Source organism: Apis florea, unplaced genomic scaffold (assembly GCF_048593485.1).
Source record: "Apis florea isolate Af1SG1 unplaced genomic scaffold, ASM4859348v1 contig_3794_pilon, whole genome shotgun sequence".
Classification (NCBI taxonomy): domain Eukaryota; kingdom Metazoa; phylum Arthropoda; class Insecta; order Hymenoptera; family Apidae; genus Apis; species Apis florea.
The window spans coordinates 1,159,984-1,177,425 of NW_028256857.1; the positions used below are offsets into that span (position 1 = coordinate 1,159,984).

Below are 17,442 nucleotides of genomic sequence, written 5' to 3' on the forward strand. Positions count from 1 at the left end.
AAAATATAATTAAATAAAAAAAATATTAAATAAATAATATTTAATCATTTTATTTCTAATAAAATCACGATTCGGTGTATAGAATTGTTATTTACAAGTAAATCTGTAAAAATTAAAATTATTGGACTTTATTACTTATATCTATATATACCTATATATATCTATATATACCTATATATACCTATATCATTAAATGAGTTTTTTAACGATTGTGCTTGAAATTATATTTAAATAAATATCGATTATTTACATATTATAAGAAACATTCCTAAGTCGAAAATGTAAAAAATTATGAAATTTTGGAAATATGTAGTATTTATTTAAGTATATATAATATTTTTTTTTGCTGCTCTAAATTATTTATTTATTAAGTTGAGTTCGTGAATGTTCCGTGATTTTTTGATTTTACATTATAATTCCTAAAGAAATATAAGAAATGCTGAAAAAATTCTCAAAAATTGTTTTTAAGATTATCAACTAATAAAATATTTATTAATTATTTATATAATTAAAAAAAATTACAAATAAAAAAATTAGTAATTTTTTTAAATTTGTTATTCAATATAAAGTTTTAATCAGCAATATAAATAATTATGCAATGTATAAAAAGAATAAATAATAAATAATTTTTCATTTTTAATTAATGAATTTTGTTGTTTTGTCAGTTGTGTTGCTGGATTTTCAAAAATAGCAAAAAATTTATATTATATACTTTTGTCTTTTATTGAATATTGAATCAACCAATGAGAATAGAATAAAGAAAAAAAGAAAGTTATTTTATAGGATTCATTCATTTTTATTATAGTTGTCAAATCACTTTTTCTATTATATATCATAAATTGTCAAAATAATAAAATGCGCAATAACATAATCTATAATCGAATAATACTGTGAAATAAATTATATTCCATATCACAATTTTTAAAGTTAAAGTTCAACATAATGGTTTTAAATATTGCACAAATAGATTATTTGAACTGATGATACTATACTGCGATAGGATCATCTATGATTATTGTACAATCGTTTGTATTATGATTTTGAAGTAAAATAGATTTACTTTAACTGTTTGCGGTTGATTGACCATTGATTGCAATATAGTCAAAGTAATGCTGTTCTGATACTAACTTACTAATATATTATATTGTTGTTAAATTTTATTTGATCTGAATTTTATTTTATTCTAACTGATCTGATTTAGAAAATTGTTATGGGGCTTGATCTAATCATTATTTTCCATTAAAATAGAAATTAACAGGAAGGTAGAGGAATTAGTAGTCGTGTTGGTTTCGTTCGATTTGCTCTCGCGGGATGGTGTCGCATCGTGGTGATCAAGACTCTTGCCATCGCTTCTACGGTAGTCCGTTGCAAAGTACGGACGAATGAATATAACTTGTGAAATGATCTTGCTGTTATATCTCCGTTCTGATTGAGAATCTGAAGTAAAAAACTGTACCCGTTCGTAAATTACTGTTAGACTATTGAAAATGCTTGAATCATTGAAAATAAAATCCAAGATATCTGACATGTTTCACAAATCTTAACATAACTCGCCTTGAAATCGTTGGCAATTTCAATACTGTAATATACTCCACTAACGCTGACATTAACTCTAATTCCATATAATGTTTTTATATCGTCTTCATGTCATTCAGATAATAACTCCGCGATACACACGTATCGATGCGGTGAGATTCAATGGTGAAAACTGACTTACATGAGATCAGATGAACAGCTTTACCTTCTCGTGGTTCCCACTGGATAGCGATTGGCGCGGTTCGACTGCGTTCACCGCTGACTAAACGATCTATCTTCCCAGAAGGGTAGATCTCAGGTTGCTCCGTGTTGCCTAACGGCTAAAGGCAGGATATTTTCAGCTCAAAGGCGACATAATATCTACGTCATCCTTTCGCAGGGATGTAGCTGGAAATACAATATTACCAGACGGGCCAAGACGAGGCCCGAATATTACTTTCGGGAGCAGTGCTATTGCTTCGGTAATGCACCATTTGTTATTCAAATAACCTGAAATAAGCTAATCTGCTTCTCTTGATTCGTTATTAGATCATAATTTATTGTCTTCGGGTATGGATAAAATGTATAATTTTGCCACATGATAATGCCGCTGGCAATTTTTATGATGGTCACGCACGAGATATTATCTGTTCGAAAATGAAGTTGCATGACTTTATCCATGCGCATTGTATAGAGAGAAAGAGAAAAAAATCTTGTATTATTAACAGATTATTTTTTTGCACAGCGATTGTTCTATTGATTCTATTCTTTACGATAATTGCTGTAAATATTCTTTGTTCCAACATTGTTAGAAATGCTGGAACATTTGCTGAATAAACTGATATTGTCTAAGATGATTCATTTTGATTTCTCGCAAATTTCTTCTAGTTTTGCATTGCCAATCAAAAAATGATTTGAAATCAAAGAATTCAGATCATCGACATCGGATGACAAAAGGATCAGTAATTCAGGACTCTACTTGTGTAAGCAAAGTGTATAATTCTTCGAATGTTAATTTCTGTTCGCTAATAAAATACGACGATGGTATTTATCGCATTCTGTCATATCTGTCTATTAAAATGTGGCATATGCGCCGAGGTGTCAAGTGTCATTCTATACTGTATTTTTTTAATATTTCTTTTTTTGCCTAATATCTTTGTATTATATTCTTTACTATTCAAGAACATGCCTAATTCATGAAACTCATTTCGCGCGCCTATAAAATTCGTTCTGTTATCTGAGAATATTGTCATGCATAATACTGTGTGGGCTATAAATCTATGGAAACCATTTAAAAATATCTCACTGAAAAGATTCGCATTATATCTAAGTGTATGATTTTCAGTGATCTATTTTAATTCTAATACTAAATGATATAAAGCATATGAAAATGCATAAGTAAGATCTTCTCTACGTCTTGCTATGCATTCTCTCACGTGCTAGAAATACGTAGTTGAGACTGCAAATAGAAAACGCTAATTCAATACACATTCATGGTCTTGTCTTAAAATTTTATGCATTTTCTTATAATATTCTTGATCGAGGATGTACAGGAACAATAATGCTTCTGCAATAATGCCATTATTGGCATCTATATGTTGTAATCTGATATGTTCATTTCTTATTATGATTTCTTGGTAATAGGTGCTTGGATGGTAATACTACAAGATGCCTGTTTTGAAAAGCGCACTTAACAATTTGCCACCTACTCTTATAATTTCATCTTTACTTAAAAATTATTCTACAGATAATCATTAAGAGAATCAGCGAAGAAATATGCGAAACACAAAAAACATAATCCCATTTTCATTTAAATCTGAGGCATGATAGTACATATTAAGAACATAAATTGATTTATAGAACAATTAAGATAACATAATTTTTATTTTTCAGCATTATGAATAGTCTAGATTTTTAACAGTAATTTATAAATGAGTACAATTCTCTCATTCTTCCAAATTCTCAATCCCAACAGTTATTCGAGAGATTAAGATACAAAAATAATGATCACTTCATAAATTTGCGCCAAACGCTTTGAGACTATTAAAAAAAAAAATAAAGAAGCGTTCTTGATTTTCATATACTATAATTTTACTTTGTAAAAGCTTATATTCAGAAACTGTTCTCTAATGCAATCATTTTTTTTATCAAAACCACGTATTATACATCTCGAATTTCGAAAATTGGTTGCATTCAATGACGAATCAAAACATGACTCAATAGAAAAACAAAATTCCAAGATCGATAAAATTTTAGTGATCGTCATGCACATTATGAAAGATAGATTTGGATTTAAAGATACAATTGATTACGGTAATGACTCATATACCATTTTTAGTTTCATTCATACGGAAACTTCAAATAAAACTCTCAATAATGAATTTTCTCAATTTTATGAAGAAAGATTTACAAAGTTGGTTCGGTTTTGGACGTGATAAACAAAAATCCCAATTTTCGCGATGCAAAAATTAATGTATTTAAAATCTTAAATTCTAACAAGAAAGATCGCCAAAAAAATTAAAATCATTAGAAACAACCGCGGCAAATTATGTCGCTATTAAAACTATTTGAAAAATATTATAATGATATAACCGTCATAAACGTATATAATTATTCTTTGAGTTTTAGATGTGCTCGCGATTTAACATATTGAATTAATCGATTTAGTTACAAAATATTATAATGCGTTAAAAGCTCTTAATAAATCATTTGTTACGTATACATTACATCTGTTTGCGATTAATATGGGTGAACAAATTTTCAGATATTTTTTTATTGCGTAGTATTTTATATCGCTGATCAAAATCAACACATATGAGAAATTAAATAATAAAAAGAATTATATATCATAAAAAAAAATTCAAAGTTCTTTGTACAAACAAGGGTTTCCGACGAACGAGAAATAATATTGATTATATCAAACGCATTTGCGATTGAACTTAAATAAAGCAATTAGTTGTAGCAACCTAAATAAAGCAATGTAGCAATTAGTAATAACGATTTATAGAATAGTAAAGAAAATACTATTACATTCTATGAGAATCAGCTTCAACAAATCAAAATGTTAAGAGTAATAAAATCGCGATACTGATTCGTCCGATGTTGTTCATTTGATTTCTAAATCGTGAATTGCGTATTCTTAAAAATATATTGTAAACTTCATCACGACTGACGAAAAGTTATTTCCATGCGGATTTTTTTTTTGGGTACAATTTTACAATCATTTTACATTAGCTTAATTTCGCATTATAAACTCTCAAAACCTTCAATTCGCATTGCATAACCAACATTCTGATCGGGCAATACGAATAGCGATAGATGGAATTGAACAGTAATTTGATCTAATATCATATGGAGAATTCATGATTTTATCGACTACAATCTATGGTGTCATGGACCATCATAATTAGTCATTTATGAAAAATAATGTCAATTTTCTATTTTTAACTAATAGAGATAGATAATAAAAATACTTGAACTATAATACTTAAATGCTTATTGCATTATCCGCACGATCTACGAAATTCGATTTCTTCTACAGGTTTTCTTCTTTCTACCACCTTAGATGTATAGTGGCATAAATATTTTGATTTGTGCAAAAAAGATTGAAGAAAGAGTCCATTTCGCGGACTTTTGATCATCACTGAATTGCATAAAGCCGAAATGTGAATTACTTGCTATTTAATAGGAAATATATCAAAGTCGAGCTAATTTATATCGATAATTCATTCTTATTATTAATTCTATTCTTAGATTCCGCAAGTTGAATATCTGTCGCATGCAAATCTTTCATACAAAAGATATCTCATACTATTATACAAAACTCATTAATCAAATCATGATGAGCCCATAAATAATTTTTATGCAATCATATTAAATTATGCAATCTTACTAAATTTAGTTTGCCATGTCTTTTGAATTCTTTACGATTCAAAGAAATTAATTAATTCAAGTAATATACGAATGCATTTTTATCTATCAACATGTTAAATTCATCATTAAAAACTATCAAATGAGCGATATCATAAGTCGTAACTCATATCATTTAGTTACAATCATTTCTATAATTGAAATATGATTTGACTTTTTTTTAAATGAGAAAATCCAGTCACCGAAAGATCAAGATTTATTTGACCATTTTTATCTACTTTGCGATTCGATCTAACATCGGATTTCTTTCTGATGTTTTTATGATTTCTTCTTCTCAAAATGCTATAAATGCAATTCGAATATTTATTCAGAAGAATTATACAGACGTCAACCGCGAACTATAAGAGTTATACGATCATATGATAATCCAATCGCTTGCAGACCTACAAAAAAAAAGGGGCATTTTATAGCTTATAAAATTATTGCATTTCGGCATTATTTGGGAAGCAATAAAATCTACAAATATTATAATATTAATTGGCGTAATAAAAACATTACTATTTTTCGAAAGCCTGCTCACCATCAGGACTCAAATTCTGAACAATTTTGCGGCATTATCGTATATTTCTTAATTGGTGAATAATATCACAATTTTTTGCAAATCCCCGCCAATAACATAAAGAATACAATCTTGACTATAACATATAGAAATTAAGATATAGAAATTAAAATAATATTTTTGGAAAAAAGAATATTTCCAGGAATTGATTATCGTAAAAAGTAAGTAAGTAAGACAATCTGGAGCAATGAAACCACTTTCTATTAAAAATATAATCGTGATTTCAAAGGATAATGTAGTCATGTAGCCTCTGAAATATTATTACAATCCATCCTGAAACAAACAAAATCATTTTCCTAGTGGAAACAGTGAAAACAGTATGGAGTCAAATATAAACGATCAAAATTCCATTACACCATTGCCACTGGAACAATAGTAATATTTATTATTGTGTAACGAAATGTATACATTCAAATAGAAAATAAATCGAAGTGTGTAAAAAATATTGCGTCATTTTTGATATTTATTTTATAGTAACATTATAGATACTTCTTATCGTATAATATCAATCATACATGCATTGTATCTTTATTAAAAAACAAACATGTACATGCATTGTATCTTTATTAAATGAAGCTGTTCAAGACGTGCAATATGTTGTATTACAATAGTATACATGCACTCTTGGACAAAAAGATAGCACACATGTGCTATCATTAAGTTTTCATAGCTAGAATCGGAATCTCCTAAGTCTGGCGAATGGTATGTAAACGGTATCCTGTAGTAATAAAATAAATGACCTTAAAACTATATCCCTGCTATTCGTTCTGTATTTACCAACAATAATCGTGAAATCCGGTCGGCGAAATGATAGCACACAGAGGTTTCCTTTTCCACTTCTTAATCCTTTTGTTTATTTCGAGTGGTATAAACGTAATACTAATCTGCCAAATATTCATTCAAACAACGGAACGTGGAAAGCAACTAAATAAAGCAGAAATTAAAACAAGAAAATTTTACAATTTCGAAAATTTTCAAGACTGTCGACAGATATCGAAAAGTTATTTATAACTTATTAAAAGACAATTACGGAACAAAAAAAAGCAATGCCAGGCCATCCACAATTACCGCTCGTGAAAAACGCGCAATTATACGTGCCGCGTCAAATTCGTCTCTCATATCACGTGAAATTGCAGAAAAATCTGGACGAACCCCAGAAATGTTAGACGTATTTTACAAACATGTCCTCATATAAAACATATGAAATTAAGAAGGAGGTCTAAAAAAGATTCACAAGGAGTATCGTTTAAATTTTGAAAAAGAGCACATTCGATGGAACAAGAAATGGAGAAAAGTAATATTTTCTGACGAGAAACGATTTAATTTAGATGGACCAGATGGATTCAACTATTATTATCACAACGTAAGAAAAGAAAAATTATCGCAAGTACGTCGACAAATGAATGGAGGGAGCATTATGCTTTGGGCCGGAATTGGCTATAAGGAAAAAACAGATTTACTATCAATCAGCATCAAGATAAATGCCACTGTTTATTGTAATTTGTTACAAAAACAAATAACTAAATATGCGAAAAATATTGCGACCGATAATTTTATATTTCAACAAGATAACGCTGCTTCATCATTGCCAAAATTGTGAAAGAATATTTTGCTAGAGAAAATATTACAGTTTTAGAATGACTAGCGTGCTCCCCTGATTTGAATATTATTGAGAACTGTTGGGGAAATCTGAAGCAGTTTATAGGGAAAATAGACAATTTCAAAATTTTCAAGAATTAAAGAAGTCCACTTGAAAAATAGTGGAGCAATTTATTAAAAATTACATCAGAAAACTTTTTCATTCGTTACCAAAACGGATGCTGGAGGTGATAGAGAACAAGGGGGAATCGATCCATTAAATAATAAAATGTTTTTTATTTTTCCACGTAATAGATAATAAATATTATAATTTTGAAAGTATGCTATCATTTTGCCAACCCAATTTAATATATTTCGTTAATAAATATGAAAACCAGCAAACAAATTTCTTTTTCGTTCAGAAATCCTTTATTCTTCTTACTGTTTATATACCATTTGTTAGAGTTGGCAATTTTTGACTCTATCCATGAAAATTTAATAATAGCGCACGTGTGCTATCTTTTTGTCCAAGGGTGTAGCATATTCCAGGGAGATAATTCGATTACGATCTTTAATTACGATCCCTGACAAAACTGCTAAAATTTAACGGCCGTATTTTTGAATGAAATATTTTTTTTTGTATACTATATAAAAATTTTTTTATATTCTGTTGTATGTAAAGGATTCTTAATTTTTTTCAAAATTATTAATATATTCACTATAAAGTTATTTCACTCTAAGTTCTGAATTTTATCTGATTATATTATTATATATTAATAGTAAACATAATAAAAATTATTAATGTAATTTGGAATAATTTTAATACAACCTGAAACAATCACAAATGTGATTATATATCCCAGAAATTAGGGAATATCAGTGCAAATTTTTAGCAATTTAAACATTGAATCTAATATTTTCTATTGTTTTTCAACAAACTACATAACTCTCTGTTTTTCTCGATTTTAATGTTTCACTTTTTTAAATTTACTTCTTAAATTTTTCTTGTGTTCTTTAATTTCTTTTTTATTTTTTTTTTCAATCGGATATATATTCATATATATATATATAAAATATATAAATATATGTTTGTATAAAATATATAATGCTATGAAAAATTTGGCTCTTGATGAGTTTTGATGGACAAAATTTTACTTTTATTATATCAAGATCAGACATTAACTATATAAGAATTATTATTTAATAATTTTTTTAATTTAAAAATTATTTAATAATATAAGTTTTTTAATAAGAATGTATTTTCAATCTTATTAATTATTTTACCAAACAAATTGAAAATTCTATTGTAATTTTTAAAATATACAATTTTCTTCAATTATTCCACAAAAAATTCATGTATCTATATATAATATAAGCTTTTAATTTCCCAACTATAGCGATAGTATATATTATTTAGTATATAACTATAGCTTATATACTAAAATAATTAATGTAAGCAATTAAGTAGTTTTGCAATTTTTTTCGATTTTAATTTTTTCATTATAATTTCTCTTGAGTAAATTTTTTTACAAAAAATTGGGAGAGAAAGAAGATATCGAAAAAATAATAATACTTTTATTACAGTAGAGACTCTCGTATACGAAATCTCATTATCCGAAATATATTATCCTAATATATGAACGTTCTATTATCTATATGTTCTGTTATCTGCACATCTCATAGCAATATCGTCAGAAATATACAATTATAAGTGCCGACTAAATTCTCAAAGACAGTCTTTTCAAATAACACTATCCTTTGTTTAGGCTTAATAGAGTTTTTTATATGAAAAATTTCTCCTTTAATAAGCTATTTATAAATCTCGCGAGTAATAAGTGTTTGCGAACAAATTCAATCCGAAGCAGAGAATGAACATATTACAATGGCAAGTAAACATATTTAATTTTAACTATTGAAGAGAAATACAAAATAATTAAAGATCTTGAAAGTGGTGAAAGTGCAACGAAATTAACAAGGATACATAGTATTGGGAAATCTATAATCATAGATATTAAAAAACAGAAACACAATATTAAAAATTATATACAGAATGTAAATTTCACGGATGTTAATACCAATAGGAAAAGCTTAACGAATCTAAAAAATAAAAATATAGATGAAGCTGTCTTCCAATGATTTCGTCAACAAAAAGACATACCGATATGGATAGATTATATCATATGAAAAAGCTCTAGAGTTCAATGATAGATTAAAGGGAAATTTAAAACTAGTAATAGTTAGCTAGTAAAATTCAAAGCACGTCATGATATTCGACAGTTGGATATCTGTGAAATAAAACTTTCAGTGGATAGTACTACTGCAAAACTTTTAGAGCAGACTTTAATAAATTATTAAATAATGAAAAATATGCATTAGCAAATACATAATGCTGATGAAACAGATTTAATTTGCAAGGCACTATCATAGAAAATGTTAGTTTTTCATCATGCAAGATTAGCTCCCGGTTAGTAAAAATTAATAAAGAACGCATTACTACACTTCTTTGTGCGAATGCCAGATACCATCAACTTTCAATTCTGATCAACGGAAAAAGTAAAGTATGCTGTTTTAAATATGTCAATATGAGTGCAATGCCAGTTGTTTATAAAAATCAGACAAATTTTTAGATGGACAGCAACATTTTTGTTGAATGTTTGAAAATATTTTCAATTAAAAAATAGTCATAGAGAAACAACTGTTTTGTTAGTAGACAATGCTAGATCGTATTCTATATGTAACATTTCAATTAGAAAGACAAATTTATAAAAGTTATGTTTTTGCAACTTAATGTAACTTCACTCATACAGTCATTAAATCAAAAAGTAATTGAGTACTTCAAACGACTATATAGAAAAGAATTGCTTAAAAAATTTTTAGTTCTGTGTCCACTTGGATGAAGAGAGTGTAATAAAACAATATAAAAAACTAAATTTAAAAGACTGCTTTTATATGGTGGCAAATGCATAGAGCAATATTAAAAGTACAACATTGAAAAGCATGAAAACATGGAAAAAACTTTTAATGAAATTGAAGAAATTAATAAACAAAAAAGAGCAGTAGAAGTAGATATTGAAGAAGCTGTCATTATATTGCGTAAAATACCAAGATGTGATTGTGACAACGATAATATATTGCAATGGTTTTCAGTGCGATAAAGACAATAGCGATAAAAATAATATAAATTATATAGAAATAGAAATAGCAAATGAAAGTAACGATGAGTACATGCCTTCTCATGTTAAAGCATTTGAGTCATTTGAAAAAAAGACTTCGATGGTTTGAGACACAACAGGAATGTAATTCTATGTAACTGCTTACAATAAAAAATTTATGTGACTTAGCGGCAAAAAAAATATGGGACTTAGATGTTGAAAAAAACTAAATTGTTAATTTTATTCATTTCATCTTGAATAAATGAAGTTTAATGCAAAAGAAAGTAATTGTTCTATTAACCGAAAATTCCACTATTCGATTATTTTTGTCTTCCTTATAATACGAGAGTCTCTACTGTATTTGACAAATTTTTTATCATTTTTAAAATAAAAGATATAATATAGTTTTAATATCGCAATCGATTATATATATTAGCTACTTATTATTATAATGTATTTATATTAATAAAAGATAAATAACAGTTTTTTATAAATAAAGAATATTATTATATATTATATTATTATTATAAATAAGTTTTTTATAAACATGATAATGATAAAAAAACTTTTTTATGATTGCATTTTTTTGGAATTTTCAAAGTGAATTTTAATTTTAAATAATAGTACACATTTTTTATATCGTTTAAATAATAAATAATAAATTTAATCATGTGTTACACAATGATTTTTAAGATTATAAGGAAAATCAGGAATGAGATAAATAATTCAATTTGTGTTATTGATAAAGTTTCATAATATATTTCAAATGTTACAGTCGTGGATAAAATTAAGTGGATACATCTAATGAGTAACAAAAAGCTAATTCATTTGAACTTATGATCTAAATTTTATTGAACATTAAGTTTAAGTTCATAAAATATAATATGAAACATAAAATGCAAATCATTAAAATTCAACTATAATGAAAAGAATGCACTATAATTTATATCATTTATACAAAATCACACAAAATTGCATGTGGACAAAATTGGACATACATAAAAATTCATTAATTAATATTTAGTATTGGAATAATTAGTATTTTGACTTTTATAATTGGCCTCTAACCATCGTGATATTTTTTCATGAGTTTTTCTAAAGTTTTTTTAAAGTCAATAGTTTTTATCAATCTGTTGAATTTTCAATTGCAATTCTTCCCAAAATATTTGTTTATTAATTTTTCTAAAGGAATCTCTGCATCCAATATATTTCACAAATTTTCTATCGGATTAATGTCTGGATTTTGTGGAGGCCAGAATTTTTATTTTGCAATTTAAAAAAAATTACTTTGTTTTCGTAGCAGTATGTTTTGAATCGTTAATTTGTAACGTCTATTTTTTTATTGAGGCTTATTTTTAAAATTGCAGTTTTTGAAGATATATTTAATTGTAGTTGTTCAACGATATCTTGTGATATTTCGTTGAATTACGTCGAAATACTCTTACAATTCTTCTATCTTCGTACATTACGTTTCAATCCTTGACCGCATAAATTAACACTATCATGTTCTAAATATTTTTTATAAATTTGAACAGTATTCTTAGAAACATTATATTTTTGGGCAATATAACGGTAACTTTGATTATTTTTGCAATCAGATTTCGTAAGAGCACAAATTTCTTATTTTTGTATTAAACATGTTTATTTAATAATAAATAATATTAAAGTTTCCAATACGCTTTATGAATACTGACGACGAATACATTTGGGAGGTAATTTCAATGTTTGCTTACATTATTTTACATTGTTAATGCGAAACTTTTTACACGTTGACTTAATTTTGATCACAATTTTGATACAAACAAATATATATAAGTAATTAATTATATAATAGAAACTGATTTTATGATTTTATTTGCATTATGTATATATGTTCGATGTTCCGAAAAAATTTTATATTTTATTGAATTATATATTGAAAAATTCAAATTTATTTTCATTTGTTTGCGAGTGCTTATGGCTCACAAGATTATAAACAGACACTTGTTCAGAAAAGTTCCCTATGAAGGCTTTTTTCGTTTCCATGGCTAGCGCTAATAAACCTAAACAAAGAGTAACTTCTTTTATTCTGTTTTTATATGTTTTGATACGGTCCAGTCAATTTGAATTGATTCTCAAGTAAACTCTTGTGCTACAACAAGATTCGTGGCAAGAAATTTGAGCAAGTGGCAAAAACTATAAGCACTCGTGGTACTTCAATTGGATCAAACATAAACAATACGAGCCTGAGTCGTGAGTATTTCATTGGGATCAAATGTAAACGATACAAATCTGACCCGAAGCGTGACCGAACTTTTTGTTTATTGTGCTTGAGAAATTAGAGTTAGCGGGTAGGACAAGGAGTTAACTTTGCTTACACACTGTAAACGATAATGTAGTTCCACTGTGGACTGTATTATTAATTAACGCTGGGTGTTGATTATTAGAGAACAGTGTCTCCCACAAAAGTCTTAATGCGATCGTGTCTAATTGAAGCACGATCTCTACCCAACTAATCGATTATCATAACCGAGTGTTGACGTACGTGATCGTCACGATAGTTTATTTTGTAGTGGTTTAGAAGAAGTAATTGTCGTAACTTGAATTCCTTCCTAGCTAATTAGGAGGATTTTAATTCTTGGTGGGGTATGCCAATGACAAATAATATCGCGGGCAATGTCCGATTCGCAATATGTCCAAGGATAAAGAAATTCCACGCCTGAATGGTGACTTGAACATAAACATCGCATGGCAAACAAACAAGTGTCCTTCTTAATACCCAACAAAGAGCGATGTTAGTACACAGTTAGTCAACAATGTTATTTGAGAATCGACTCAGGCCGACCGAGTTCTGCTCGAGCGAACCAAAACATATAAAAACAGTAGAAAGAAGTCACTCTTAGCTTAGATCTATTAGCGACCTGCTAATGGCCATAAAAACAGAAAAGGACCTTCACAGAGAACTTTCCTGAACAAATATCTATTTACAATCTCGCGAGCCATACACGCTTGCGAACACCAACACCATGTATCTGAATAATGATTTCCTGAACATAAATATAATGTTCATTTAATTTTGTCCATGACTATATTTTCTAAATATTATATTTACAATAAATGCATATTTTATTTTAATGCATGTTTTTCTTCAACGAATAAAAAGGCATTGTAATATTAAATACTTTAAATAAATAAGAATTCTAATAAATTAAGAATTCTGTGTAAAACATATAAAACATTTTATGAAATTATACGCAAAATGATCTTTCTTTTTACAGATAACAAACATAATTTCGTGATGCTTACAAATAATATTTGAAACATAATAATAATTACTTAAAAAATAATATTTGATATATCCGTGAATCAATTATTAATAAGACAAATTAATCAATACAGTAAAAACTAATTAAATTATTTGTTTTATTTTATATGATTTTGAGCTCATTTAAGCTCATTTAAGCTCATTTATATGCTTGAATTTATTTTGAAATAAATTTTCATATGATAACAAAAAATGTACAGTGTTTCATTTAAAAAATTAAATCTTAGCTTAAAATCTTTATTGAGATAATTATATAAAATCTTATTTATTATATTTTAATCATAGAAATTAAAAAGAAATATTCTTTTTCTTTTATACAGTTAAAAAGTTATTCAAAATAATATTGATTCTAAAATATTTCAAATTCATTAAAATTAATAAAGAAATAGTATATTGATAAAATTCCTATTCTACTAAAAAAAAAAAAGGAATTAGTATTAGATTTTATATTAAAAATTTATTTTAAAATTGTACTTTATGTAAAAAAATAAAAATCTTACCAATTTTATTATTCTTAAATAATACTTTAAATAATATAAATGCATTTTTAATAAGAATCTTTCAAGGTTACATAAATAACCGCATATTATAGATAGATACTATATAAATATTTATTTGTGATAAGAGACTGCGATATAAAAGTAATGTATGATATGATGTCTTACATTCAGTTTTATATTTCGATATTCTGTGGTTACTCACAATTGTATGCGTATGTGCCTTTTTTTACAAGATTCTAAATATTTTTTATTATAATTTAGAAGAGTTTCAATTTTATGCTTCATCTTTGGAGGAAAGTAAGAATTTTAATATTTAGACGATTTTGTATATTATTTAAATGTACAAATTTCAGAAATCGTTATACGTTATTCTACAAATCTGTATTTTTTCTTGCAAAATATAAATTTTTCTAATTTTCATTTTATTGTTATATACATATTTTTGTAAAATATTTAAATATAGATAAATATAAACGATATTTACAAAGAAAAAATTTTTTCTGTATTTTGTGATTTATTTCTAAGTTTAAAATATAATAAATATAATAAAATATAATTCTATTCATAATAAATAATAGAATATTTTAAAAAATAAGATATAAATATTTATACAGATAAAAAATTAAAGAAATCTTTTTCTATTAAAAATAGATCATCAGATTTTTATTCTAACAATATTAATATCTTTAACATTAATATCCATATCTGTTTATATAATTATATTTATACAATAGTGACAACATCAAATTTAACATATTTTCATATGTAAATGAAACGCAATGCAAAAAATTCATTTTATAAAATTTATAATAAAAATACTAGTATTAGCGATATATATATATTAGCAATATGTATATTATGTATAATGATTTATTTTGATTTTGACAAAATATTTTATTGACTATTAAAATTAATAATTATATATTTAAAAAATCTAATCTACTTTGAATTATACTAAATATATATACTGAGAAACAAAAAAAATAACATAAAATAATAGACAATAAACATAATTTCGGCAAGTTCATATCAATTTTTTAAAATTGTTTAAAAATAATATTTAATTTGCAACATAGTTTCATTAACATTATAATTTAATTAATATAAAAATATATAATGTACTATATCTTAAAATATATAATCTAAAAAAATTTAAGAGAAATAATACTTATTTTTTTCGTAATCATTTTTTAATAAAATCCCATATAAAAATTAACAATTTTCAAAAATAATCAAAACAATTTTAAATATATAAAGAATTTCTAATGTTCATCAAATTTTATCAAATCTATTCAAGCAATGTTCTATTCTATTCTATTTGGTCATTAAATTTTACTTCATTTTACGAATAATTAATAATCATAGAGAATTAGAATATAAATTCTAATTTCGTGTAAATTCTTTTCGAAATTCTTATCAAGATTTCAGATCTAATTTATATCGAACTTACAAGTACTAACTTTTTATATATTTATTGTATTTAATAGATTTCAGATTTTTATATTCTTAAAAATGTTAAAATATGTAAATAACATACGAAAGAAATACAAAAGTATAATTAGATAATTCGTTAGAAATATTAACAAAATTATAAAATATATGAGATAACAGAATATTGAATTAGATTATATATAATATATAAGATAATATATAATATAATTAATAATCCAATTTGCAATATTTTTCAATATAGCAGATCAGAAAACGTATGATTATTTTTTGCTGTCTTTTTTATGTATTCTAATATATTATAAATCTATATACATATATGTTTATAAATATATTTTTTTTATTTAAATATCAGTTTTATATCAAATTATATCAATTATATCAAATTTTAAAGTAATTAAATCTGCGGCTGTATTATTTATATTAAATAATTGGATTTTATATTGTACATGGCGTAAAATTTTGCAATGTTTTTTATCTTGTTATAATCAAGTCAGATGTAGAATATTCAGTAATTTTTTTCGTTATAAAAATCAATGCGAAAATATTTTTTCGCAAATATTATTTTGATAAATGATTTCAAATTATTTATTAACAGAAAAAAAAAAGTTTCTTTTGCAAGTTTTTTTATCTCTTGTGTATTATATATAAATTATAAATAAATATAAAATATAAAATATCTGCATAGAAATTAAATTTTTAGTTTTTAATTTTTTAATAGTTTTTATTATATAAATAGCTGCATTTGGTACTAATAATTATGCTTATTTGAAAATAAATATGATATTAATGTTTTACTTTGGATTTTTAGCAGCAAATATACTGTCATATCGTCTATTGAATATATGATTTTTAACAATTATTGATATTGTGCATTGCTAATTTATATTATAATTCAAGTAATTCTTACGAAGTATTAATTTATTAAGTGTATTCTAATTTATATATTTCGTTTTGCTATATTTCATTATTAATTCTTTACCAATTCATATTTATAGCAAATATTATTTTATGTTACATTATTAAAATCAATGATAATTTTATTTTATGAAAGAATATTATGAATATGTAAATTATAATGATTTGTATATAGAACAATTTATTTTATTAGAAATAGCACTTTGAAGTTTTTGTAATATTTTTAAATTGTAAAATACAATAGAGATTCCCGTATTCAAATAAGGAGACAAAAGTGGATAATGGAATTTTCGAATAAGAACAATTACTTACTTTATTTATTCAAGTAGAAATAAACAAAATTGACAGTTTCTTATAACTAACTCTTAAACCTAAGAGTCTCATATCTTTTTAGCCACGGAGTCACAAAACACCATGTATTCTTACTAATTTCGTTGCACTTTCAAGATTTTTAATTATTTTGTATTTCTTTTCAATAATTAAAACTACACGTTTTTGTTTGCTTGTGCCATTATGATACCATTCTCTGCTTCAAAC

At 25.5% G+C, this 17,442-nt stretch overlaps 1 long non-coding RNA gene across 2 annotated transcripts in view; it reads right to left on the reverse strand.

Annotated features, from left to right (window-relative positions):
- The window catches only part of LOC147656337 (uncharacterized), a 163,689-nt gene that overhangs the window by 2,982 nt on the left and 143,265 nt on the right, over positions 1 to 17,442 (reverse strand). Inside the window, exon 3 of one of the 2 annotated variants that reach the window (XR_015294607.1) lies at positions 1,742 to 1,923. This is a non-coding gene — a long non-coding RNA (uncharacterized LOC147656337). Of the gene's footprint in view, positions 1 to 1,717; positions 1,924 to 17,442 lie in introns of both variants that reach the window. The other variant, XR_015294608.1, reaches the window with a different exon arrangement.